We start from the raw sequence: 27,058 nt of genomic DNA on the forward strand, positions 1-27,058 counted from the left end.
CCCAGGCGTCCCCAAGTCAGCTGCTGCTGAAACTGATCAGCAGCCGATTCCAGGAAGCCCGGGGCAGAGCAACTCTGCCTAGGGCTTCCTGTAGTCAGCCGCTGGTCAGTTTCAGCAGCTGAATCAGGACTCCTGGGGCAGAGTAGCTGGGGTGTTGCCGGGTTGGTCCAGTAGCGCCAAGGAGCGGTGCTGCGGGACCAACCGGCAGCACCCACCTGCTCTACCACAGGCCCCGGGCTTTGCTCCACATCTCCCTGGTCTGCTGGGGGGGGGGCACTAGCTGCGTCCCCCCCAGCAGACCAGGGAGACGCTGAGCAAAGCCGCGCAGGACCCGGGGCCAGACCCGCGGCGCTTCCAGCTGATCTGGAAGCGGCTGCGGGTCCGACCCGGGTCCTGCGCCGCTTTGCTCCGTCTCCCTAGTCTGCTGGCTCCCGCAGCAGACCAGGGAGATGGGGAGCAGCTTTTCTCGCCCCGGAGGAGGCGGGCGGCGGGACCAGGCGTCCCGCCGCTCCAGTCCTCCGGGGCGAGAAAATCCCCGTTCGTAACTGCGGATCCGACATAAGTCGGATCCGCGTAACTCAGGGACTGCCTGTATTTCAACTTAGCTGCCACCTTTTGTAAAGTTGGATTTAACTAGATGGAAAAAAACATTTTGTTGATGTAGAAAGCATCTGTACTATAGCACGGCAATACCATAGCTGTGATTCTATAGCGATTATAGCACACACATGCCCATAATCAAGCTAAGCTGTTTGCTGGCCCCTGCTTCCACTGGCCGTGAACCACACTCAATGAGAGCTGCTGATGCCTGATCCACAGATGCAAGGTAAAACAGACTGTCTTGTTTGGTGGACCGCTGGAAGCGTACCCTGACAAGCCATGTGAGGCCCAAAAGCTGCAGGTTGCCCACCACTGCTCTACCCAAACATAGGCCACTATGGCACATGAAGCACCTTACCTTTTCCAAGTAACATGGGTAGGCCCCCCAACAAATTCATAGTCCATTTTGGTCAATTTCATAGTTACAGAATTTTTAAAAATAATAAATTTCATGATTTCAGCTATTTAACTCTGAAATGTCATGGTGTTGTAATGGTAGGGTCCTGACCCAGAAAGGAACTACGGGAGGTGAGGAGAGTCAGAAGGTTATTGAGCAGGAGGGTGCGATACTGCTACCCTTACTTCTTCACTGCTGCTGGTGGTGGTGGTGCCGCCTTCGGAGCTGTACAGCTGAAGAATGAGGGCTGCAGGGCAGGAACCCAGTTCTGAAGGCAGCGCCACTGCCAGCAGCAGTGCAGAAATAAGGATGGCATTCTGAGGTATTACCACCCTTTCTTCTGCACTGCTGCTGATAGGGCACACTGCCTTCAGTACTGGGCACCTAGCCAACAGCCTCTGCTTTCTGACTGTCCAGCTCTGAAGACAGTGCAGAAGTAAGGGTGGTAATACCACCAACAGCCTTAAAAATAACCTTGGAACCTGCCTGCAACTCTTTTGGGTAAGGATCCCCAGTTTGAGAAATGCTGATCTCCCCCATTAAATCTGTATAGTATAAAGTGAAAGCTCTCACAAGACCAGATTTAATGGGGGGAAAACCAGTTTTCACGATCCATGATACGGCTGTCAATTTGGTAGGGCACTACACATGGGTGGGGAGGGGGAATTCAGAGGAACCCCTGTAGTCAAAGAAACAGAAGCCAACAGCAGTGGACACAAGTAGCCTCAAGTGGTACTGCAGCAGGGACCACAGGATAGTGACAAAGTAAAATGGTTTCTATAGTTTTGGCTGTTGACATTCTCTCCTGTTTTGAGTGGCTGTTTGTTCCAACCTTATTTCCCAGTCTCTTTACTTCAGCCTCACACTAACTTCCATATATCCTCTTTTTTCTCCCTCCTTTCCCATGTCCAGTATCCTTTACCTTCCCTCCCCTTGCAGTATGTCATCTCCTTCTCTTTGTTTTTTAGCTAATCCCTTCTTATCAAAATCCCAACCAAAAAAAATCTCAGAGCTAACATGATGTTTAGTGGCCATCACTTTGTTCATTCTGCTTATTTGTTGTATCCCTTTCCTCTATCCTTTTGCTGTCTTGTCTATTTAAATTAAGAATTCTTTGGGGCAGGGACTGTCTTAACTGTACCTAAAACAGAGTGAGAATTGGGGCCCTACTGTCTCATGACATTATTATAATAAAAATCAATAATAATACAGATGAAAAATAATGTGTTTCTTTTGTTAGGCTTTCACTCCTTAGCACCAGCACACAAACTCATCATAATTCTGAACACAGGCATAAGTGCTTCAGAGATCCTAGTCCTCCCTCCCAACCCAACTTGTGTTTTTTTAAAACACTATAATCAAGTCTTTAAAATTCAGCTTCAAAATACAAAAGGTAAATGAGATTGATGGAGGTAATATCTTTTACTCAACAGGAGCTATTTGTAGCTAGAAAGCTTGTTTCTTTCACCAACAGAAGTTGATCTACTAAAATGTTACCACACGATCTTGTGTCTAATATTCTCGCACCAAATACAGTAGCAACAATACTTAATGCATGAGGGTTCTCTCTGCACAGAAATTAAAATATTTTTTGCTTAAAATTTTTGAGCAGGTTGTATTCTTGAAACAGAAATTGAACAAAAACTATACAGTAAGACTGTTAGCTAAATTCCATTTTTATAGCTTGCCTGGAAAATGAGAGTCTACAAATTTCTTTCCAAATCATATATTAGTACAAAGAATGGGTTGAATTCCTGTGGCAAGTCAAATTATTTTATTCACAACATATGCTATATTTCTCAAGTTTGGAAAGTACTGTAGAGTTTTAAAATTATATTATTTACACAAACTATTTATTTTTCAACATTTTGAAATCTTTTCAACATTTTGAAATGTACATAATCCACCCTCAAAAATATACAGCATATAGATCCAAGTATTTTAGATTTATGACCTTTATAAACTCATAATATATTTGAAGAGCATAACCTACCTCATATAATTGTGTGTATAAGAATAGTATGAACTTTCTTTTCTTTTATTCCTAGAACAGTACTGCTCCAGAGTAGCATTTCCAAAACACTTCAAGCTTTTGTAATTGGTGCTGTGGGCTCCTGCTGTCTACAGTAAGGGCCAGTCCTGCTTCCAGTGGAGTCAAACACAAAACTCCTATTTAACAGAATTTGTCCCATTTTGAATCCATGAAACATGTCTGAAACTGGAAATGTTCTCTTATGGAATACAACTGACTGGGAAGTGGTAGGTATTTGCTTTTATAGCTAATTTTTTTATGTGGTAATTATGTGGCTCGAACAAATTAGAAACCATTATTTAGAGTTAGCCACTAGTTTTAAGATTTTCTGGTAACCATTGATATTTCTATCTATCTTCTGAATTATTTTTAGAGTCATTCTTTGGACTTGCCTATATGAAAATTAAGTTCATATCAAATTGGGGTGCAAACCTACGGCAAATCAGTGTTTGTTCAGATGAACTAAATGTTCGTTTAGATGCTGATGATGGGATTCAGTGGCTCTGATTTACTCTGCCTTTAAACAGGATTACAGATTGAACTTCTCAAATCTGGGACACTCTGGTCCGGCAACATCCACGGTCCAGTAGGACCACAGATGTTGGTTGCTGGACCAAAGAGCCCTGCCGGCTGGGATTGGGAACCAGCCAGGAATCCAGTGGCAGCTGGGGAGCCCTAGCTGGGCCTGTGACGGCTGGGCCAGTAGCAACCAGGAGCTCCAGCCCCAGAGAGCCCCAGTAGGAGCTGGACCAGCAGTGATTGGGGAGCCCTGGTCTGGGGAGCCCTAAAACTCGGAGTGGAGTCCTGGAACAGGGCCGGTGACCAGCAGGGGAACATTGACCTCCCCAGTTTCAGCAAATTTAAACTCCAGTTTGCTGCAAATTACGTCTGTGTAGACAAGTCTTATTAACCCAGTTTAAAGTAATTTTTGTATAACATTTCAAAAAAATGTAACAACCAGAAACACCACCCACAAACCTGTCATATAGTGCACTTCAATAAAGATGTATTAACACCTACTGTGTCAAAATAATCCTGCTTGTTTTCAGATAGGTTATTCCTATGAGGAGAGGGAAAGTTCTTCAATAATGTACAGTACAGACATTGGGGGAGTAGAGTTGCTCTAAAAAATACTTTCTAGCTTCTCTGAACCAATTCCTGTTTAACTATTAAATCTCTGAATACCAGATTCTGGGTTTTCATAGGAAATAAAGTATGATTCCTTCCTTCCAGTCAGGGTGGTTAAACACTGGAGTAAGTTGCTTAGAGAGGTTGTGGAATCTCCATCTCTGGAGATATTTAAGAACAGATTAGATAGACATCCATCAGGGATAGTCTAGACGGTACTGGGTCCTGCCATGAGGGCAAGGGACTGGACTCGATGACCTTTTGAGGTCCCTTCAAGTTCTAGTGTTCTATGATACTATGATTTTAACAAGGGATGTAAAATCACATTTAATTAGATAACCAGTGAAATGCTGTGGATGAGGGGTGCTCTGACCAGGCAGACCTCACCCTCCGAGCCGGAGGGGCTGCTCCAATCCCCACTTCACAGGTTAACTGTTAACATCCCTAATTTTAATTAGGGGTGTTAGGGATAGTTAGCATAACTACATGATGGATAGCTCAGTGGTTTGAGCATTAGCCTGCTAAACCCAGGGTTGTGAGTTCAATCCTTGCTGAGGCCATTTAGGGATTTGGGGCAAAAATTTGTCAAGGATGGTACTTAGTCCTGCTGTGAAGGCAAGGGACTGGACTTGATGACTTTTTGGTCCCTTCCAGTTCTAGGAGATAGGCAATCTCCGTTAATTTATTTACTATTCGGTAGTACCTAGGGGTGGGGCTGGCAGTTAGTGTGCTCCCAGTCCCACTCTTGGGGAACCCCCAGCCACAGATCCTCGAGGACAGAGGCTACTTCCATGGAGCAGCCTCTGCTCGCAGGGAGCTCGGACACCCTGTGGACAGGGTCTGCTGCCACAAAGCAGCCTCTGTCCATGGCAGGCCCAGGCTTGCTGTGGACAGAGGCTGCTCCATGGAATGTGGAGCAGCCTCTATCTGTGGACAGCTTGGCCCTGCCACAGACAGAAGCTGCTTTGCAGCAGCCTCACCCTGACCCTCCCCTCCTGTGCTGCTGCCTTTTAAGCTGGCTCCCCCCCAGCATTGGCTTCTATCTGACCCCCCTCACTGCCACCACAGGAGGCAGCGAGGGGAGGGGGCAGGCAAGTCCGCAGAGCTAGCATGCCAGGGGAGCCTATTTGAAAGCCAGATCACCACACGTATCGGCTCCAGCCTGCCTTCCTCACCCTCTGAGCTCCTGACTATCAGAGGCAGCAGTGGGGGAGGATGGGAGGAGACGGATCTGGTGCTCGTGGGGAGCAGGCTCCCACTCCCCCTACACCCACCGAGGCAACAACGGGGGAGAAATGCATGTAGTCAACAAGATTAACTAATAAGACCAAGCTTATCGGTTAATAATGTAGGCATCTACATGATGACATCCCTAATTTTAACATAAACCTTGTTATAAACTGAGTTTCAAGCTCTTAGAAACTTTGGAATAGTGGCAAAAACAAAGGATCAAATACTGCTTGCTTTGCTTAGGAAAAAAATTCCAAATGCAGCTACTTGTATTTATAAGGCCCAATCTGTAAAATGGGGAAATTGAGGTAGTAAAGATAAATGACTGTAACACAACAGTAGAGCTAAGAAAAGAACGCAGATCTCCTAATTCAGAGTCCTGCATTTTAGGCCACACTTCCTCAAGCTAACCATCACAAAGTCAACAGAACTGGAGAGAGAAAGGGTAAGTAGAATGTGGCCAAAGGTTTTCTCCACAACTCCTACGGGAAGTAAATGTTCACGTCAATACTATAGGAACCCCCAATTAAGTGCAAGGAAACAGCATTTCGATAGAGGCCCTAGTTCTTGACCTTGGCTGTAATCAGATAGATAGGGATGAGCTCTCGTTGGGAGTATTTCCTGACAGGAAACATCTTCAGTTTAAACAAAAATTAAAAGTATGGCCCACTCCAACAAAGTCATGAGATTAAAGATGTTGCTCATTTTTTCTTCCTCTTGCCTAGAGTTTTGACCAAATCACTAAGAAAGAGTTTTACAATAAATCTGGACAATACACAATATATTTAAGCAGTTTCACTTAAGAAGAATATGAATCATTTTCATTCAAGCAGAAAAGAAGGCCACAGAGAAAAGAGGACTTCATAAGAATGCAAAGTATTTTTTATATATTTTAATTTTATTTCAATTCAAGGGAAGACTACAATCTCCTCTCATGTACGGGGGAATAGCAAAGTAAAAGTGTGTTGCTCTAAGCAATGTGAATTCCCCACAGCTACCTGCCTGACAATAAATGATAATTGAATACTAATCCATATAAAAGTCTGAAAAAAAGGAAAATTGTAGTGGGAGTCTACACCTTAAGTATAGCTGGCCTTAAAAAAGTTACATCTTTTTTAAAGAAACTTAAGAAGGCATCACATTGAACATTCTCTCTCTAGCCACAGAACACAACCATCAGCAGCAGCAACAAAAAAAGATTCCCAGAGCATGTCTACATTACAGAGAAGATTGACCCTCCAGAGGTCGGTCTTCTACCATTCAATTTAGCGGGTCTAGCACAGATCCCCAAATCGAATGCTGAGGGCACCTCTTGCCCATGTCTAGTTCTCCTCGATCTGCGAGGAGTAAGAGAAACCAATTGGAGCGTGTATGCCCATTGGTCTCCCACAGCGTAGAGGCCACGGTGGCTTGGCTTATGGCATACGTTCAGCTGACTTGCCTGGTCTGGTGTAGACCAGGCCCCAATATCTTACTATAAATACCATGTTGTTCTGGCAGGACCATCTTTAAAACCAAGAGTTTCCATTATCCATTTGATCCTTAGTTCTTTCTTTGGCGTGAAAAACTGCCCAAGAGAAAACCAAATTTTAAAAAAAGTCAATTCATTTCACATATGCCACTAAAGAGCTAGCTAAGAAAAATTACGTTTGCTTTCTACTGACTTGGATTTGAAACAATGACCTAGAAGTAAAAGATTCCATATCTAAACGTATAGGGGAAACTGTCTGAAGCCACTGTTTGGGAAACTTGCATTTCACGCCTGCTCTAGGGAGTAATATTAGCTATTTTAGGTTAAATGCAGCAGGCTCTGCAACTGCTGCATGAAATACTGTGGTTACAACATTGAATCCCAAACAGGTTGCAATGAATCACTTTAGTTACACAGATGTATGGTAAAGTGGTGCAATTTTCTGGGCTTAGACCCTCATATCATATCTATATCTAAAACACCTCTAAGATATGGCCTCTTTCACCCATCCACTTAGCTAAACTTCTGTCCAAACTCTCATCTCACATCTTGATAACTGTAGTATTCTTCTCTGTGGCCCTGGCAAAGACAATCTTACCTCACTCATATCCATACCAGAGTGCTGTTGAAAAGATAATTTTGCTAGGCTGCTGTTTCGACCACACCATCTTTCTCTTTAAATCCCTCTACTAACTAGTTCCCCCTTCTGGATCGCCTTAATCATATGATACTTGTGTTCACTTTTAAGGTCCTTCAGGTCAATCTAGGACCCTTCCTAGTACCTCTCATTTACTACTGAGCTGCCAATGCTTGCCTCTGATCAATCCATTGATGGAAGCCTCCATCATTCACTTGTTAAATTTTCAAACACCTTTATGCTTTCTCCTATGTTGCCTATCACACTTGGGAGATGAATCTCACAAATATCCATAAAGGGATTATGCACCTTCAAATCCCTCCTTTGCTGTGGTGCTTACAAAAACCTTAACAATAGTTAGGCTATGGTGAGCAGAGATTACTGCCGAGTATGCTGATCATATTTCATTGTTTCCTTGTCTGGCTATATCCATCTATTGTCTCTGGTCTTCTACTTAGATTGTAAGCTCCTGGAGAAAGACATAATCTGTTTATTACAAGTTTATACAACACCAAGCACATTCAGTGCCTGGTTCATAAGTAGGGCTCCTATGTGCAATAGTCTATCTACATTTTTTTAAATGTCTGTTTGTCTGTCTATCTGTGAGTATGTTTGTTCAAGAACTCCTCCTAAACGGTAAGAACTAAGACCTACAAATCGGTATGCAGCTTCCTCTTGTCCTAACTTACTAACGGGAAAATGGGAAATGCCAGGAATGGTACTGTTTTCTATAACATGGAAAGGGAAGGGGAAGAGAGAAGAGGGACGTAAAAGGGAAGGACGCAGAGAGGAACGATGTGATACTGAGTGGCCACTGGGAGCAGCAGAAACACCAAGAGAGTGGTTGGCAGGGCTGAGCCTCCGACATCTTGCCTGCTACCAGACTGGATAAGTAGCCTCCCTTGCCCCAAACTCTTCTCCTCCCTGGCCCTTGGCCACAGTGCCAGAGGGAAAGGGGAAGAGAGAAAAGGTCCTTGTCAGCTGGGGGTGGGAAAGGGAGGGAGAAAAGGCCCCTATTGATGGAGAGAGAGAAAAGGCCTGTCTGATGGGAACCCCTACTCTGAGCTCCTCCTCACCCACCAACCCTCACACACACACGCACACAGCCTCCTGCCCTGCCTCACCCCATACCCTCAAGGCTCTCCCCTGATTCCTGCACGCACGCACACACACACACCATTGCCAGCCCTCTGCCCCAAAAGACATGGGCAACACCAGCTAAGTCTTCTAGTATACAAATAAAAAGATAAAGATAAGACTATATAGTGCCTAATCCGGCTCCCAGTAAAATCTCAGGAAAAGTCTTCCACTGGGGAACATCTTCCTATTGGGGGATTGAGCCCCAAACTATGCACAACAAAAAACATTACAAGTTTTGCTTAATTACAATTATTTTCTTCAACTCTAATCAGGAGAAATGTCAAGATTACCTAAACTTTCCAGTCAATTTTACCTAAACTATACAACAGGGATAGTCAACAGGCAGAGTGACAGATACTGTTGACAGACAGTGAAATCTATTTACCTAATGCTGGCTTTTTGTTTTTTTTTTTAATTTTCTTATCTGGAGTCTGGACCTTGGCTTCACCTTGGCCAAGAGAGTTAGATTCTGACAAAAATATAATTGACTACTCCTGCTCTCCATACACCATCACCTCCGTAACAATGTATTTCTTTTTTAAAAATGGTAATCTGTGAAATCTTCATTGGAAAAAGTTGGCAGAATAAAACCTGAGAATCTCTAAAGCTGACGTCTGGAGTGTAGTCTGCTTCTTTCTATGTATTTGTCCAGGATCTAGCATACATTGAGAACTACAGTAATAGCACATCTGTAGTAATTGTTTTGTGGATCATTTACTATAGTTTATTTCACTGCAATCTTCAAATTATTCTGTGAGTCTACAGTTTCATTCTCTCCATTCAGATGATGTAATAGAAGATCCCCCTTTCTAGTCCTGGAACTCTTGCTAGACCACTCAAACCTTAATGCTTATATTCTCCTATTACACAGAACACCACTCTTCTCTATAAGGAAGGGAGCTTATTTCATTACTTTATTTATACGGTACAAGTAGGTTCTCTGGGCTGGGACAATTTGGTCCAGCAACATCCATAGTGTGGTAGGACCACAGATTAGGAATGCAAAATCCCAGTTAAACAATTAACTGGTTAAACATTAAGTTTATCCGGTTAATGAACTAAGCAGGGTGCAGGTTAGGGACCGCTACAGCCCATGTGGCTCCCGCCCCCAGGTGGCTCCCAGCAGGGACTGGATCTGCCAGTTAGCAACCCCCACGCTGGGACTGACTTTGGTGGCTCCCAGCCCCTGCCAGCTCCCAGCCCCCACCAAAGCAGTGGCACACAGGGGCTGCTCCAGATGAGAGCAGCCCCTGTCTGTGAAGGGCCACTGCACGGCTGGTGGAGCCACTTGCCCACAGCAGACAGGAAGCTGCTCCTGCCCACATTGGTTACCAGTTAACCGGAACTGGCAAGCATCATCTGTTTAGAGTGATGCTTACTAGTTAGCCAGTTAACCTTTCATATACCTATCACAGATGTTGTTGGACCCTGAGAGCAGGGACCAGCCGGAAATCCATCAGCGAGTGACTGGTGGCCAGAAGTAGGGCTGGCAGCATGGCCGGGGCTGGGAATGCATCTGGAAGCGTGGTCAGGGCTCGGAAAGCAGCTCAGATGCCAGGAGGCTGGTGGCCCCCTACTCTCCCGAGGGAGCCTGAAGGTCGACAGCAAGGGGCCAGAACTGACCTCCCCTGGTTTGGCAAACACCATCGTTTGGGACCAGACAGGGACGTCCAATCTGTAATCATCAGACAGCATGGTCCATCAGAGACAGCACTGGATTGGAGATTTAAGAGGCCTCATTCTGGTTTTTCTACTAACTTGCTGTGTGATCTAAGGCAAGTCACTTCACCGCTCTGTGTCTTTGTGTTTCTTCTCTAACCCTTTAACTCGTCTATGTAGATTGTAAACTCTTTGAGGGCACTATCTATATAGCACATAACCCAATGAGGCCCCCAGAGTTTGCCATTTCGGTGAGGAATATGCATTGGTCCACCTTCAAAGATAGGGTAATTAAAGAACTAAGAGCTGAAAACCAAATCCTATCTGAAGTGGATAAACACTGGGGTCTACAAGTGCAGCAGGGAAGGCTAAAAATAGTATTGCAGACAGGGGATGCTAAAGAGCCATAAAAGCTACAAACCCTAAGAGTTCAGGTGTGTCTACTTTCCTGCCTCACCATCTATGCTTTTATTTGTACTCATGTGAGGGGGGCACACAGTTTACATGGACTACACATTACCTTAAGAACCCTTTGCAAGTTAAAAACAGCACCTACTGGGAGGAATATGGGGGGTGGGGAGAGATGAGAGAAAAGAAAAAATATCCTGAGAAGTTTCTTTAAAAAAAGCCACACTGTGTAGTTACCTAGAACATTAATGACAAAACCTAAACACCAAAAAACAAGCTCAGAATAAACCTATTAAGTGAAATCCTCACTCCTATTCTGCCTCCCTTATACCACAAAGTTCTAGAGTCTTAAAAACCCTATTTCTGGCCCACTGAAGGAATTCCCTAATGCAGGAACTGTGGCAGTCAGCCATAAGGCTGCTTTCCAAGCACACCTTCGCAACTACTGCTGTAGGGGGATATGCTAGAGCAGACTGTGGAAGAAACATATGGCAGCTGCAGCACACAGTGCTAAGGAGATTCAGGACAGCATACAGGCCACAGGATAGCCTAGGTTGGTTTCTGCAACAAAATATAAAAACACAAAAACCCTTCAGGAATAGAAAAACATGTGTACATTAGCCTCAAATATAATATAATATTTATATTTAGTTTTATCATAAAATGTTTTTATATTTTCCCTGTTAAGCTACATAGAAGCTATCCTCTCAAGAAACAGCAATACTCTCAAACACACAGTATCTATATCTGTACCAGCATAAAACCAACCATCGGTCAGCATTACATTTTTGGGTTATGAGGAAATATGCATCTTAGTATGCCTGATAAAAATGAAGTGTTTATTACACTGGCAGTGAAAGATTTATGATTACCTTAACTAGTTGTTTCTTTATTTTTCAGTGTCTGAGTTTTGCAAATAAGATACTATTTAGCAACCTTAACTAGTTTTTAAGCTCATTAGCACTAAACCATCTCATCATCTGTAGCTACTAATTTATTTCTTACCAGGTCTTTTTGCAGTTTGGTTCTATCACCTTATGCATCTAATTTATATTTATGGTTGAATGTATACTTCAGAAATACCTAACACATGTTTTTTAAGCTATTGATGCATCTACACAGCACATCAATTCAGCATGACTCATGTCTGCAGACTCAGTATTACCAAGCCTTAATATGAACATCCACATTGCAATGGAAACACAGACCCGACAATTGTGCTGACATTTATATTGCAGTATGAAGACATGAGTCAGAAATTCAGCTTTGTGGGCCCATACTATTATATCCCAGAATTCCTAGCACCATCTCCAGGTAAAGCAGTTCCAGGGATATTTTCATAGCAGATTGTGAAAGAATTTGTCTATACATCCTGTGGGATGTGATTGGAAGTGTTTTGAGTGATTTTAGCCTATGAATACATCCAGTCAAGTCATTTTTTTTTCTTACATGCTCCCAGGAACCAGAACCAACATGGATCCCAACCCAGTAGGAGAACTTCTGTACCTCATGCTCTCAGTCCTATTTCATGGTAAATAATATCTGTAAGACTCAGATGTACATTTTGGTGAGAGTTTGCGAATTGCCAAAGATACCTAAACATGCCAGCTGTGACTCAGCTGATGGGGCTCATGCCTATTGTCTTAGCCATAGATTCTAATAAACCCAGTGCTTCTGGAGCAGGGCCAAGTCATAGAACAATGACATTACATTGTCATGCAGACAGATTGACCAGCAGTGGGTCCAGAACTTATACTTGAAATATATGTTTTAAGAGGTTTTAGATCACTTTGTCCCTGTTCTCCAGCACCAGGACATCCACATGAGGATGCTGGCTGTGCTGGTCCAGAAATGAGTCAGTATAGCCACCTGGAAGCTAACCAAGACTACTACAGGTCCATGGCTACCAAATTTGGTGTTTGCAACTTAGGTGCAGGGGGTTGTCATGACAGAGGTTCGAGAGTTGCCCATGACTTATGTAACAAAAGGCATTACAAAAATTCCTGAAATGACTGCTAGCTTTTAGAGCAGTGGTTCTCAACCTGTTTATCACTGTTGGCTACATATGAAGCCCAGGTTGAGAACAGTCCCCACGCCCACATAATTCCCAATGCCTAACGTTGCTGCCCAGAGCAGGGCTACGAGCAGGGCGCTGGGTGGGCAGCCACAACCTGGACTAGGGTTGTTAGATATTGTGTAACTGAATAATAACTGTGTGAATAATAACTGCATGAAATCTTAGCAGTTACACAACTGTTTGATAGTCCCGGAAGTGGGGCTGGCAGCCAGCCTGCTCCTGGCCGCCACCCCTGGGGAGCTCCCTGCCACTCCGCACTGTGCAGACTGGCTCAGATCCCCCCCAGACAGGGCCCACGCTCGCTGTGGACAGAGGCTGCTCCGTGGGATGCAGAGCAGCCTCTGTCTGTGGGGAGTTTGGCCCCACTGTGGTCAGAAGCTGCTTTGTGGCAGCCTTCCCAGACCTCCTCTGCAGGCGGCACAGGGGATCCAGCTCTCACCTGCCCCACCCTCCCCAGGCAGCAAGGGGAAGGCAGGCAGGTCCAGGGGAGACAATATGCACGGGGATATAGCTTGAAAGCCAGCTCCCTGTATATATTGGCTCCAGTCTGCCCCCTTCACCCTCTGTCAGAGGCAGCAGTGCAGGCAAGTGGGGGAGACTGCGGATCCAGTGCTCATGGGGTACCATCTTTTAAACCAGCTCCTCACAGGCACCAGCTCCCACTCCCTCCTGCCTTCCTGTCTCTGATACAGGGGCAGCAAGAGAGGATGAATGTCGACAAGATTAACTAATAAGCCCAGGGTTATGACATCCCTAACTTGAATTCCCCATTGGGGCCTGGGCACCTAGATCCTGGAGTGTGGCCAGACCCCTGTGTGAAACCAGGCAGCCGGACTATGCAGCACAGGGATTGGTGGCTGGACCCCCGCCACATGAGGCGGGTCGGCCAGACTCTGGGAAACAACTCATGCACAGGCCAGAGCGGCTGGAGTTGGAACCTGAAATCCCGGCGCAGGCAGGGCCACACATCTGGACCCCTCTGCGCAGGGCTGGAGCACACTTTGCCAGACCCAGATCCCACCACACTGGTCCCTATGGCCTGCAGCCAGACAGACACTAGAGCAGAGCCCCATCTAAAACCTGAGGGTGCTGTAGCACCCCAGCGAAACCCAATACCCCAAAACCTATCCCTTCAGCACTCAGCAGGCCCTTGATGGCAGCAGCACTACTGCAGGCTGCCTTATTCTCTCTCCCCTGAGCCAGCTCCGCCATCTGCCTGCCACGAAGGCAAATTTTGAATTTTTTTTTTTTTAAAGTAGACTGCTGGGCACTGAGTTAACCTGTTAACTACTTAAATGGGGATAGACAGGAAGCTTTCAGGGGGCCTCCGGCATGTTGGCCCACTGCATTACACTGCAGGTGGGGAGCTGTTCCAGCCCAACTGGGCAAGAGCAGCACCCTGCTGGGCTGCTGGTTAACTATAACCAGTAAGAGTGATGCTTAGCAGTTAACCAGTCAATCATTCAGATCCCTAATTTGGAAGACAATTGCCATTGTCACTGGCTTCAAAAATGTTCGGATGCCAAGATCATCAATGCAAGCTGCATTACTGTACATTGCTACATTCCGCACAATGTCAGAGAAGGGAAACTGTTTTTTTGGGGGGGTTTTTTGTTACAAAGAGACTCCAAGCACTGCTAGATATCTGCACTGGTATGCACCTTCATGACCGGTGCTGTATCTGGAACAGAAATTAGAGACACTTTGTGCATTCACAAAATGGATTTGCATGGTCCCATGCATGAGCAGGAATTAAATTGTATTAGAGGTTATGCTGGGTGAGGATGGACAGCTGTGGGAAGATTTTTATACATTTTTTGATACTGTGTGTGCGTGTTATGAATTTTCCGAACTGAACTCTTTCATTACATGTTTGGAGATATTTATCAGTATTGGCCAGGAACTGTATAGACTACTGAAATGACAGTTTGTAAATTTTTATTATGAAAAGTATTGAGAACTTGGATATGCTGACATTCCTTCTTTTAAGCATGAGCCATTTATAAAATTACATAATGAAATTTGTTGTTGTGTGGAAATTCAACACTTTATTTTACACATGTATTTACATGCTACTGCAAGAAACAGAAAGTCAAGCCAGCTGCCATCAAAGCAGCAGCATAATAAACAAACTCAGTGCCAAAATAGTCAGTGGTCCATGTGCCCAAGAACACACATCCAACTACTGCTGGGTGTCCATCCCTCTCTTCTCGTTGGCCTTTCTGGCATGTTTTACACTTCAGGATGAGACTAGACAGGAATCAGCAAATGCCTAGGATACACTGGTGCGCTCCATGTACTAGAGTAGATTGCACGTGACATGCTCCAGTCACTCCTGAATTTTCCAAACAATGCATAATCTGCAGGCCATGGTAGCACAGAAGGCATTCAGGCTAAGAGCAGGGGTGGACAGTAATGTTAGAGGGGGAGGCCACTTCACAAATTTTTGAATGGCCCTGGGCAGAAGGAGCAAGGTCCCAGAAGGAGTGGGGCCTTGGACAGGAGTGGATCCAGGACACTCTAAGCTGTATGTGCCCCTGGATGGGGGAGGAAACTGATTGGCCTGGGGTGGGGGAGCAGCAGGGCATCTGAAGGCTAGATAAACCACTTGGCAGGCTGTATTCAGCCCATGAAGACTCTCTTGCCCACTCCTGCTATAGCTCAAGAGCTGAGGATAGCACAGGAGCCTGGAATCTTGTTGTCATGAGTATAAAGCAATCACTCAAAAAGCGCTCTCTGCTGCTCTTTCTTATCCCTTCAAGAATCTGTCCACCAAGTTCTCATGCTGTATAGCCTCTGACTCTCTTTCCACCATTTGCACATTCTAATATATTTGTTATTCCTTTTAGTTCTTCCGCAATTCTGTCTTGTCTCCAAAATACTTCTATCTAGCTGAGCGGTTCCCAACCTTTTCCAGATGGGGACCCATTTTGACAATTCAGGAAGACAAGGCAATTCAAAAACGGGGGGGGGGGGAGGAGAAGAGTGGGCAGAGCCACCTGGGGAGACACTTGGCGACCCTTTTGAAGTGTAATGGCGACCCATAGGTTGGGAAACCCTGATCTAGCTGCTTTCCCATTAACTTCTCAGATTCTCTCTGTTTGATCAGAGTAGATAGGTCCAAGCTCCCAGGATCCTGGTGCCATATGTTTGCCCTTGTCAAGGTGGAAGGACCTTGAAAAAGAGATTAATGGTACATTATTGTCTAAGAATGGAAAGTTACATTTCCAGCCCGATGAAAGGGGATGCTTTAATTCAAGGTCAAAGGATAACATTTTTTTACTAATGGACTGTATTTAGAGAGAAAACACTGTCTACTTCAGATATCCTTTGAAGCAGCACTGAAAACCATCGTACATCACTGTAAGACTCACATAAAAATTCATCTGAAATTATTTTTATATCCCTTCATTTTTCTCAAAGTGGAGGTAGAGAGGACCCTTATGAGTGGTCTAGTTACTATCCATGGCTCTTCAGTCCTGTCAAGAAGGGCAAGCTCTGGAGCACATTGATACTGGTGTTACTGAAGGGAAGTGTGAATTTCTGTCCCAGGCCAATGGAGGACAACCACATCTGCAGGCTAAGGAGATATTCAGACACTTAGGTGACCAACCAACACATCTCACAATGCAAAATGCTTGTGAGTTAACAGAGGCAGCCCTAATAAGTATGCCCTGGTCCAGATCAGAGAGGACTATATAATTCTTGCTCTGGGAGAATTTCACTTTCATCACCAGCTGACAATGGGTGACAATTTGATGTAAAAATCAACAACATACAGATTTAACATGGAGTCACAGTAAAGCCTCCTTATAAGCACCCTGCATCCACACACAGACCCAACTCGCTACTAGTCATGAGAATTCAACACAGACTGACCCTTCACTGTAATATGTATGCTAAAGTAAAATAATAGACAAATTAACACTGTGGCTTTGTTTAGACTAATAGCCACTTATTAAGCAACTGCTAAAGATATAATGACAACTATTTATTTAACTTTTTCCTTGCTTTGAATCCCAGGTGGGAAGCCCTGGAAGGAAACAGAATGAATTCCACCCTGAATAGTAGTCACCAAAACCACAATTTATATTAATAACTTAATTGGCCTATAAGCCAAAAATCTCTCTTATCCATATATTAATAGAAACAAATGGTGGCAGAAACTTACCAGACTGGCTTCAGCACATGTTCTGATACCAATTCTGCAGTTAACTTCTCCTCAGGACCACTCCCAAGAACTTTTCCAAATATAGACTCAAGATGTGCTACAGCTGCTGCAACAGCATAGTCTTTTTGATTACCAGCAGCACCAAGGTCTCCTTTGGCAGTGCTAGTGATGGAGGCGGACAGGTTGCAAAGGTGACATCCCTGCTCGGACTATCATGCACACTATGGGCTCAATATTTGCTACAGTTCCACCGTACTATTTTCCTCATAAAAGAAGCCAGAAAACAGAGTTCACAGAAACTGCATTAGTATCCTTGACTTCGCAGCGCTCGGTCTTTAGCTGCTTGAGTCAATCTCTGTATTGTTCTGCTTTCCAATCGATCCCCAATGCTACCAGCCACTAAGGTATAATTTTGTAGACAATCATTTCTTATGCTCTTACTGAAGTTGAACATCTTGCTTGCCTCACACCAAAGGTTAACCAGAATTCATGTGTTCCTCTAACCAGCTAGCAATGTGCTTGATGCAGAATGACTTCCTATATGGCCATGCTAATACAAGTCCATGCAGGCTGTGTTTCCAGTTGGGCAGTCCTCCTAGAAACCAAAGCATAAACACCGAACAGCTGCCTTTCAACTAGCTCTGTTCCTGGGAAGTGTGTGGGAAGTTTTGGAACTAAGTGCTGGGAATGATAGTTCCAAAGGACAATATTAGTAGATTCTCCACACCCAAATCTGGTGACTGAGAAAAGAGCTACATCCACACTCAAAAATGCCTGAGCTTTGATCGACATCATAGTGGGACTTGGGTTCTGACCCACCTGCCCACAGTAGGCCTCAGTCTAGAAGGGTTCCTGACCCAAGTCAGACTAATTTGTATGCATATTGCAGGAGTTTTGGCTTAAAGCTGGATCAGAGCCAAGGCTTACTGTGCTGTGAAGATATACCCTCAGCGGTCAATAAGTCTCCTGGAAACTCCAAGAACTCCAAATTGCAATAAAAGTAGAAAGAACCAACCATGACGCTTACATGTCACCATTTTGTCAAGAATGAATCTGAGAATAACCAAATTAAACCAAAGACTGAATGTAAACAAGTTTAAGTTGCACCATTCTCCTGCCCAATTTCTGAAGGCTCAAACACCAAAACCTGCCAGGATGGAGCAGCCCCCTGCTTGATCCCATTTAATCGGTTAACTGGTTAAACATATTGTTTAACCGATTAGCCAATTAAATGGGATTTTACATCCCTACGCTCTTTACAGAGTTTTCCCAATCATCAGGAGAATAAAATTAAAAAGATTCTAGTCTGCTACTGTACCACTATTCATTTTCTAGATAGCAGTGAAACATCATGGACTATATCCATTTCAGGCTTATTCAGAAAGAGGCAGGCATTAGTTACTCATGGTGGAAGACTGAAAAAAAACAGTCAGACAGACACTAGGAAAGGATCACCTACTACCCAAAAGCTCCTGGCTATGGCAAGGAGAGGGAGTAGACTTATACAGACCATCTCTCACTTTATGATCTGACAGAAAAGACAAAAAGCTCCTTCTTCCTTGAAACAACTTTAGGGAGGAAAGGAGAAATTTAAATTTTAGGAAGTCTGATAACTAGAAGCTGAGATAGATGGAGACTCTAAGCAGGTTTCAAGACATCACCTTGATTGAAATCTTAGAGCCTTCCTCACTCCCAGCAAATGAAAGGCCACTGGACCTAGGCTTTTCAATCAGGGCTTTGCTCCTAGCCCTTGGATAGTAGCACCCTCACTTGTACATTCTGTATGTCAATCTCTGATTTCCAGGTTTAGTCCCCTAGCTAGTAGGCAACAGGAAATATCAGTACCCATTCTGAGGTTTTATGTATGACAAAAGCATGTTAATCTAGAACACTGAAAACAATGACATTTTGTTTTGTTCATTTTTACTTAGTGAATAAAGTAAATAAAGTTTTCAAACGTAATACCCATTCAATCTTAAAAGTTCTCTCAAAATAGCCCTTCTTACATCCAAGAATCTGTAGGAACTCATCATATAATAAAAGCAGTTAAAACCATAAGAGAGTCCAACTTTCATTTAGGGATGTTAAATATTGGTTAAATGAACAGTCGATTAACCTCATGAATTTTTAATCGGTTAGTCAACTGTTCTATCAGTTGACTAGTCTGTCAGTTAGTCCCTGAGGGTGGGGCTGGCAGCCAGTGTGCTCCAGACCCACTCCTGGATCACACAAATCAGATATTAGGAATGGACACAAATCAGATATTAGGAATAGCAACATACAAAAACCTATAGGGGAACATTTCAATCTTCCTGGACACACAATTGCATATCTAAAGGTAGCCATCCTGCAGCAAAAAAACTTCAGGACCAGACCGCTGAGCTACAGTTCATCTTCAAGTTTGACACAATCAACTCTGGATTAAACAAAGACTGTGAATGGCTTGCTAACTACAGAAGCAGCTTCTCCTCTCTTGGAATTCACACCTCCAGATCAGCTACTAGAAGTGGGCCTCATCCTCCTTGATTGGATCCACCTCATCATCTCCAGCCTGATTCTGGCCTGCATGTTTATACCTGCCTCTGGAAATTTCCACTACATGCATCTGACGAAGTGGGTCTTTGCCCATGAAAGCTTATGCTCCTACACTTCAGTTAGTCTATAAGGTGCCACAGGACTCCTCGCCGCTTTTGCAGATTCAGACTAACACAGCTACCCCTCTGATACTTGACTCTTGGGGAGCTTCCTGCCACCCTGCACTGCTGCCTCTTTATTAGAGGCAGCCATGCAGGCTGCCAGGCAGGAGCTGGTCTACGAGGGAAGACGGTTTAAAAACCAGCTCCCCTCGCAGACCAATTGCCTCTGGTATGCCCACTTCTTTGGAGCATCTGGCATTGGCCACTGTCAGAAGACAGGATACTGGGCTGGATGGACCTTTGGTCTGACCCAGTATGGCTGTTTTTATGTTCTTACAGAGACAGTAGCATGGGGTGGCAGCAGCCCCTGAGCTCCCAAACCCAGTGCGAGGCAGAACTGAGCCAGGCTGCCTGCCCGCCTGACTCCTAGTACACTATAAATGCAGAGCAACAGTGGGGTTTGGTCCTGGATCCAGCACAAGTCGAGACTGAGCCATGCTGCTGGCCAGCCTGATAAAACATTTACTGGTGGGGGGGAAGGGGAGAGAAATGCATGTAGTCTATAGCATTAATCTATAAGCTTTTGCTTATCAGTTCATTTACTATACTGTTACATCCCTACTTTCATTATATTTCCGATATGGCAAATGTTCCCACTGTTAAAGCATTTCCAAAACCATAGTTGTGTTTGACTCATTTCAACAAATCTGCAAATCAGCTTTAAGCACCAATGAGTGATAAAAAGGAACAAGTAGTTAAGGTGTAGTCGCATAAATGAAGGTGTTCACTTTCAGTTTGATGAAAGCAGATAGAAATTGCTATTCATTCTCTCTCTCTCCCTCTCCCCGGACCTGTAACAGGGTGGGCACCTGCATCTCACAAGCACCCTCCAGTTCAGCGAGTCTGAATTCTTTCAGCTACAGTAAAACTCCAGTGGTCCGGTATCCAGTGATCCGGTACGCTTGATGGTCCGGCACCAACTGTAACCTGGAAGTGCTCCAGCAGCTGCTTCAAGTTGTTAATCAATTACACTAACTGCGGCTGGATCTGCAGGCGACAGGCTTGCAATTTATCTTTACTCTATCTATTGCCTCTGGGGGGCGGGAGGGGAAGGAGAAGGGGACCGAGGTCGGTGGCAGGGGTGGGGGCACAGGCACCAAACTCTCCATCATGTTGCAGGGTGGTGGAGAGGGGGCAAGAGGCAGGCAACTGCTTCAGGAATTTCTAGTCAATTACACTGCCCCGGGCTGGATCCACAGCCGACAGGCTCTCAGTCTACCTTTCCCCTCTACTGCCTGGGGTACGGGATCGGCGGGCGGGCGGGCGGGGGTGTGTGCTAAACTCTCCCTCCTGTTGCAGGGAGGCAAAGCCTGCGAGTGGCGGAAGGGGAGAGGCGGCAAGAGGCAGGCAGCCGCATTCAGGAAGTTCTAGTCAGTTACACTTACCGGCTGGATCCACCGCTGACAGGCTCTCAATCTACCTTTCCTTTCTACTGCCGGGGGGGGGGGGGGGGAGCGGGCAGGAGAGGGTAGGGGTCGACGGAGGTGTGCTGAACCCTCCCTCCTGTTGCAGGGAGGCAAAGCCTGCGAGGGGCAGAATCAGAGAGTGGGCAAGAGGCAGGCAGCCGCGTTCGGGAAGTTCTAGTCAATTACACTGCCCCAGGCTAGATCCACAGCGGACAAGCTCTCAATCTACCTTTTCTCTCTACTGCCTGGAGGAGGGGGGGCAGGGGAAGGTAGGGGTCGGCGGGGGAGGGGGTGGGGGTGTGCCAAACCCTCCCTCCTAATGCAGGGAAGCAAAGCCTGCAAGCAGCAGAACCAGAGAGGGAGGGAGAGGCAGGCAGCTGTTTCAAGAAGTTCTAGTCAATTACACTGCCCCGGCAACAGGCTTGCAATCTACCTTTCCTCTCTACTGCCTAAGGGGGAGGGGGGGCGGTAGGAATGGGTAGATCTGCAGGTGACAGGCTGCTGCTGAAACTCACAAGGGAGGGGAGATGAGGGGAAAGGTAGATTGAGAGCCTGTTGATCCAGAGGTGGCAGTGTAATTGACTAGAACTTCTTGAAGCGGCTGCCTGCCTCTCTTCCCCCTCTCTGCTTCCGCGGCTCGCAGGCTTTGCCTTCTTCTAAAATGGTGGAGGGTTCGGCCCTTGCGGCGCTGTTCCCCTCGGATGAGACCCACCACTACCAGAGTACCTCCTGATAGTCCGGCATTTCTGATAATCCAGCACCACCTGGGTCCCAAAGGTGCCGGATTATCGGAAGTCTACTGTATTTTCATGGGGTAGCACCCAGGCACCCACTCATCAGGAGTGACCCTTCTGGTCGATGGAGATCTCTCTGGTCTTCAATGACTCGGTCCTCATCTTGAGAGCCACTTATAATAGTCCTGCAGCTCTTCCCGGGTACCAGTCTTCAGTCTGACCAACAGGGGCCTCTCAGTACCTTCATTGGCCAGCTTAGATGTGAAGGTTCCTGCTCTGGCGTGGAGCAACACCACACAATGGTTTCCGCCCTCAGGGCTCTTCACTTGCCCTTTAGTCCTCTGACCCCAGCTCTTCAGCTAGGTCACCCTAGATCAGCACCCTTCTGGGGGCTAACAGTTCCACAGACAATCCCATTCCTGGGCCTGTCTTCAGTGAGTCCTGGCAGCCAGCCAGCCAGAAACTAACTATTCCCTCACATCTCTCGTCCCTGCCAGCAACTACTTGCCTTTGCCGTTGCAGCCAGCCAGGAGCCCCTTTTTGTTCCATGGGTACCTGTTAGCAGACTTAACTATCCTAGCCCTTTCAGCTCCTTCTATATGCGACTGATGGGTCCTCACAGGCTGCGGCCTGCAGCCTCTCTGGTTAGCTGTTTCTCCTGTAGCCACTCAAGACTGCCTGGAGGACCTCTCCGCTGCTCCATTCCTGGGATAGTTATGACTGGAGAGGAGCCCAGTACACCCCAACACAAGACTCAAAAAGATTACTATGTCCACCCAGCATAATGAGCTCAAGATCTAACCTTTAAATGTACATAGCAATGATGTTGCTATACTTTAGCCCCAGGAATCAATTTTTAAAAGAACGTAAAAGGCACAACTTTTTACCAGAAAGTGTCTATGGGCATGAACTTTTTATCTCTACATCCAATTTGCCATCCTCCCCGACAAACACACACAAAATAGTGCATATGATGGCTTGCAAAAATGATCAATGTGTGATAAATAACTTATGAACGAAACAATATGCAGCAATGGAGAATGCCTTCCTCATTCATCTGGTGGTCTTCCAGGCAGCCGGTCTGCATAGGGAGCTGGTTTTTAAACCAGTTCCCCTCCCAGACCTGCTCCCACCTACCACCCTGCGCTGCTGCCTCTGATACAGAGAAAGTAGCGTGGGGTATCAGGAGTTTCCCAAGGAGGGGGGCAGGAGCATACTGGCTCCTGACCCCAACCCCAGGGACTATTTCATAATTGTATAACTGCTAAAATTTCATGGTGTTACACAACTATTCAGTTACACAATATCAAACATACCTAGTACTGACAGGTCAATTGGCATCCCCAACTTGCTCCACAGTAGCCTTCACAGACCAAGCATGCAAGGAGCTGAAACAGATCTACCCTCCACCACAAAGTTGTCATGGCCTGGAACACAAGTTGTCTGAGGGAGTCCTGTCCAAGTGTCTATGTGTGGGGGCAAAATCAAGGTGTGGAGGATGGAGCCCAGTTTCAGCCTTCACCAGCCAGTGCCATAGGTCTGTGGGAACCTCTGTGAGAAGGACTAACCCAGACACCTAATTGCAGCATTGTCAGTGGCACCTCTTTCCCCCCATTCCTCATGAAGCAGTAGTTGTGGCCTGGGTCAGAACTGTCCCACTAAACTCCCTCCCTCCCCATAAGCAACCACAGCACCAGGGGGATTCTTTTACCTCCCTGCTATTGGTTGGGGGAAGGTAAGGGGGAATAGCAGTATTGGTCAAATTTTCTCAGTTTCCATAAATTCCATGGAATTATGATTTATACTGGGCCTTACATATACAACAGAACAGAAGTCTATTTACTGATTCTAAATCACATACAGCCAATTATTTAAAAGTCAAATTTTCTCCAGTTTAAAAAAGTCACTGTATTTCTAAAAGATTAAATAAAATCTCATTTTTAGTTGCAGAGTTCACTATAAAAAGTCATGTTAACTTTGAGAATGAGGTCCTAAGAATTGCATACTTCCAACCACACAATTAAAAAAAAAAACCTGAGTTCCATCTGTTTTTACCATTTAAAGACAAGCAGAGCTACAAAAAAGTATTTCTTAAGTCTTACCAGCAAAAATTATTAAAAGAATGGAAAAGAACAATAAAGACAAGCTACTAATTCTTTGTGGTAAAAACTAACAAGAAAATAATAGATAATTAAAGCACTCTTCCTCTGCATAAGCCAGAAGAAAGTCACCATTAACCAAGCTGAATTAGAAACAGTTCTGCTATGCAAATACTTAGCAAAGTTTACGTCAGGGAAGCAAAAGGACTTCCCAGTATGCTCTGAGTCATTGGACAAAATGAAATACTCTACTGCAGAGCTACTCAACACGCAGCCCGTGGGCCACATGCAGCTCACGGCCCCTTTTGCATGTGGCCTGCAGCCCTTTGAACCACTTCCCGGGCTGCCTGCCTGCCTTATTTCTGGGGCTCCCACAGCAGCACTGAGCCGAGCCACACAGCTTTGAGCCAGGCTGCATGCACAGGAGCTGCTGGCCGGAGAAAGTAGAGGGGGGAGAAGAGGAGGGAGAAGAGGGCAAGAGGTGGGGGCAGAGCACGTCTGCCACAGCGGTAGCGCCTCCCCGCGAGCAGAGCCACACAGCGCAGCACTGACACAAGCCATGTCTGCACATGCATGGGAGCTGCCGACCGACGGGGGGAAGGAACAGCAAAAGGTGCAGCAGAGCACACCTTCCGCATCAGCCACAGCAGCAACGCCTCTCCGCAAGCAGAACCACATCTGAGCATGTGTGAAAGCTGCTGGCCAGTCAGAGGAGTGGGGTGGCAAAAGGCAGCAGCAAAGCATGTCTGCCATATCTGGCACAGCGACAGTGCCTCTCCGAGCCAGGCCACGTCGGCCGATGCTCAGAAGCTGCTGGGGGCAGCAAGAGGCACATGGCAAGGCAGTCGAAGAACTGGGCAGCGAGACAGCAAGGCAGCGGCGGAGCCAGACAGTGAGGCCACAGTGAGAAAGGTCTGTGCAAGGGCTGGGGTAGTAACCAATATAATGGTCTTCTGATGATATGCGTTTTAGTAGTTAAATTGCTGAACTGTCATTGCTTATTAAAAGTGCTGTCATATGGGTGGAAATTGGGTAAATAGATCTGCTGATATTAATAAAACGCACTGACTTAAATGGGGCCTGCGTATTGTGTGGTCTTGCCTTAATCTTTGTATTCATACTTGTCAGTATCAAAGAAGCTATTCGCATATATTTGCAACCACTCTTGCTGCGGCCCTCAGCATGTGCTGTGGGTATCATTGTGACCCCCAGGGCTTCCAAAGTTGAGTAGCCCTGTTCTACTGTTTACTTTACATGCCATACTCCTGATTAAGAAGATGCTGAGGATATGCAAAGAAACTCTATCAGTCTTCTTTCAAGCATTTAAAAAAATAATCTGTTACTTCCAGATAACCTCAGGCTCTAAATTTATGAATAATGAAACAATTACTCATAGGATTACATAATTATTTTCTCAAATACTATTCCCTCTATCAAATGTCATTTGAAAACTATTGAAATTTATGGTATTTAACAGATTTTATGATGGCAAAAAATAAGCAGCACTGAATGTATGCAAAAAGCATATTACAACCGAAGAGGTGTTGCTATATTATATCAGCTGTTTTGCGCATTAACCTATCTACTGAGGATGTAAAGGTTTAATTGGTTACTGAGTAAGCACAGCTTTACCAGCATGCTTACTGGGGTAAAGAATTAACAAGAGGCCAGGCCCAGCCAAAGCAGCCCCTGCCTGCAGGATACCATGGGGGCAGGGGGGAGATACGGCTTCAGCCCAGCCTGGCCAGAGAAGCCCCTGCCAGGCCCACCACACTGTAGGCAGTTAACCAATTAAACCTATAGTTTAACTAGTTAGTATGGATTTAAATCCTGTATAATATGCTATCTACTTGATAGTTTTGAGTTTTAGATGAAGCAGATGCAAACTGGTGCAATTACCTTACCATCCTCTGAACCTGAAGATGATTCAGAAAAGAGAACACTGGAGTTTCAAATATGAATAAAAATGTCTATATTATACGGCTGCATCTACACTGGCATGATTTTGCACAAATACTTTTAACGGAAAAGTTTTTCCCGTTAAAAGTATTTGCGCAAGAGAGTGTCTATACTGGCATGTGCCTTTGCGCAAAAGATTTGCTTTTGCACAAACACATCTGTGCCAGTATAGAAACTCTCTTGTGGAAGAAAGCTCCGATGGCCATTTTAGCCATCGGGCTTTCTTGCGTAAGAAATTGGTGTTACCTGTCTACACTGGCCTCTTGCGCAAGAACACTTGCGCAAGAGGACTTATCCCTGAGCGGGAGCGTCAGAGTATTTGCGCAAGAAGCACTGATTTCATACAGTAAAAGATCAGTGTTCTTGCGCAAATACTCGCGGCCAGTGTAGACAGGCGGCAAGATTTTGCGCAAAATCTTGCCAATGTAGACACAGCCTACTAGTAGTAGGAGACGCCTAATAAATACACTTTTACTGCAGTTTCTCCCCTCCCTAATGATAAAAGTGTACATTAAAAACTCTGCCTATAGCACACAAATCTGTAAAACGCATAAATGCATTAATTTCCAAGATCAGCATCATACAACACAAACATCTATTTCAATATTCTCTAAGATAGGGGTTCTGAAACTCCATTCCACTGCAATCCCATTCTGACAACAAAAATTATTATATAACCCCAGGAGGGGAGATGGAAAACTGAATCCAGCTGCCTTGGAGGGGGAAGGCAAAGGCAAAGCCCAAGCCCCACTGTTTTGGGTGGGGAGCTAAAGCTGAAGGTGGAGACCTTCTGCCCCAGGCGAGGACCTATAACCTGAGCCCTTTTGCCTAAGGCTGAGGCCCTTCGACTTTGGCACCAGTCCTGGGATTCAGGCTTCAACTTTGACCCCATGCACCAGCAAGTCTAAACTAACCCCAGCAACCCCATTAAAATGGAGTCAATACCCACCTTTGGGGTCCCAACCCACAGTTAGAGAACAGATACTCTAATGTTTGTAACAACTGATGGACAGGAGACCCTTTTTCATCATGACTGTGGACTGAAAACTTGCAATAAAGAGAACCCATATTTAAAAAAAATATATGGGTAAGGAGAATGTTATTTGCAGGATGTACTTGGGAATTGTCAGGCTATTAAATACAGTGATGATAAGTATAGCTGAATACCAAAAAAGAATGAATGTGATGTAGCATTAGGAAGTCGCAGAGGCCAA

At 45.3% G+C, this 27,058-nt stretch overlaps 1 protein-coding gene across 1 annotated transcript in view; it reads right to left on the minus strand.

Moving 5' to 3' along the window:
• Positions 1 to 27,058, minus strand: part of REV3L (REV3 like, DNA directed polymerase zeta catalytic subunit) — a 222,329-nt gene that overhangs the window by 194,069 nt on the left and 1,202 nt on the right. The gene's annotated exons all lie outside the window — the stretch shown is intronic.

The sequence above is a fragment of the Pelodiscus sinensis genome, chromosome 3 (assembly GCF_052426305.1).
Source record: "Pelodiscus sinensis isolate ZL-2025 chromosome 3, ASM5242630v1, whole genome shotgun sequence".
In the NCBI taxonomy this organism is placed as follows: domain Eukaryota; kingdom Metazoa; phylum Chordata; order Testudines; family Trionychidae; genus Pelodiscus; species Pelodiscus sinensis.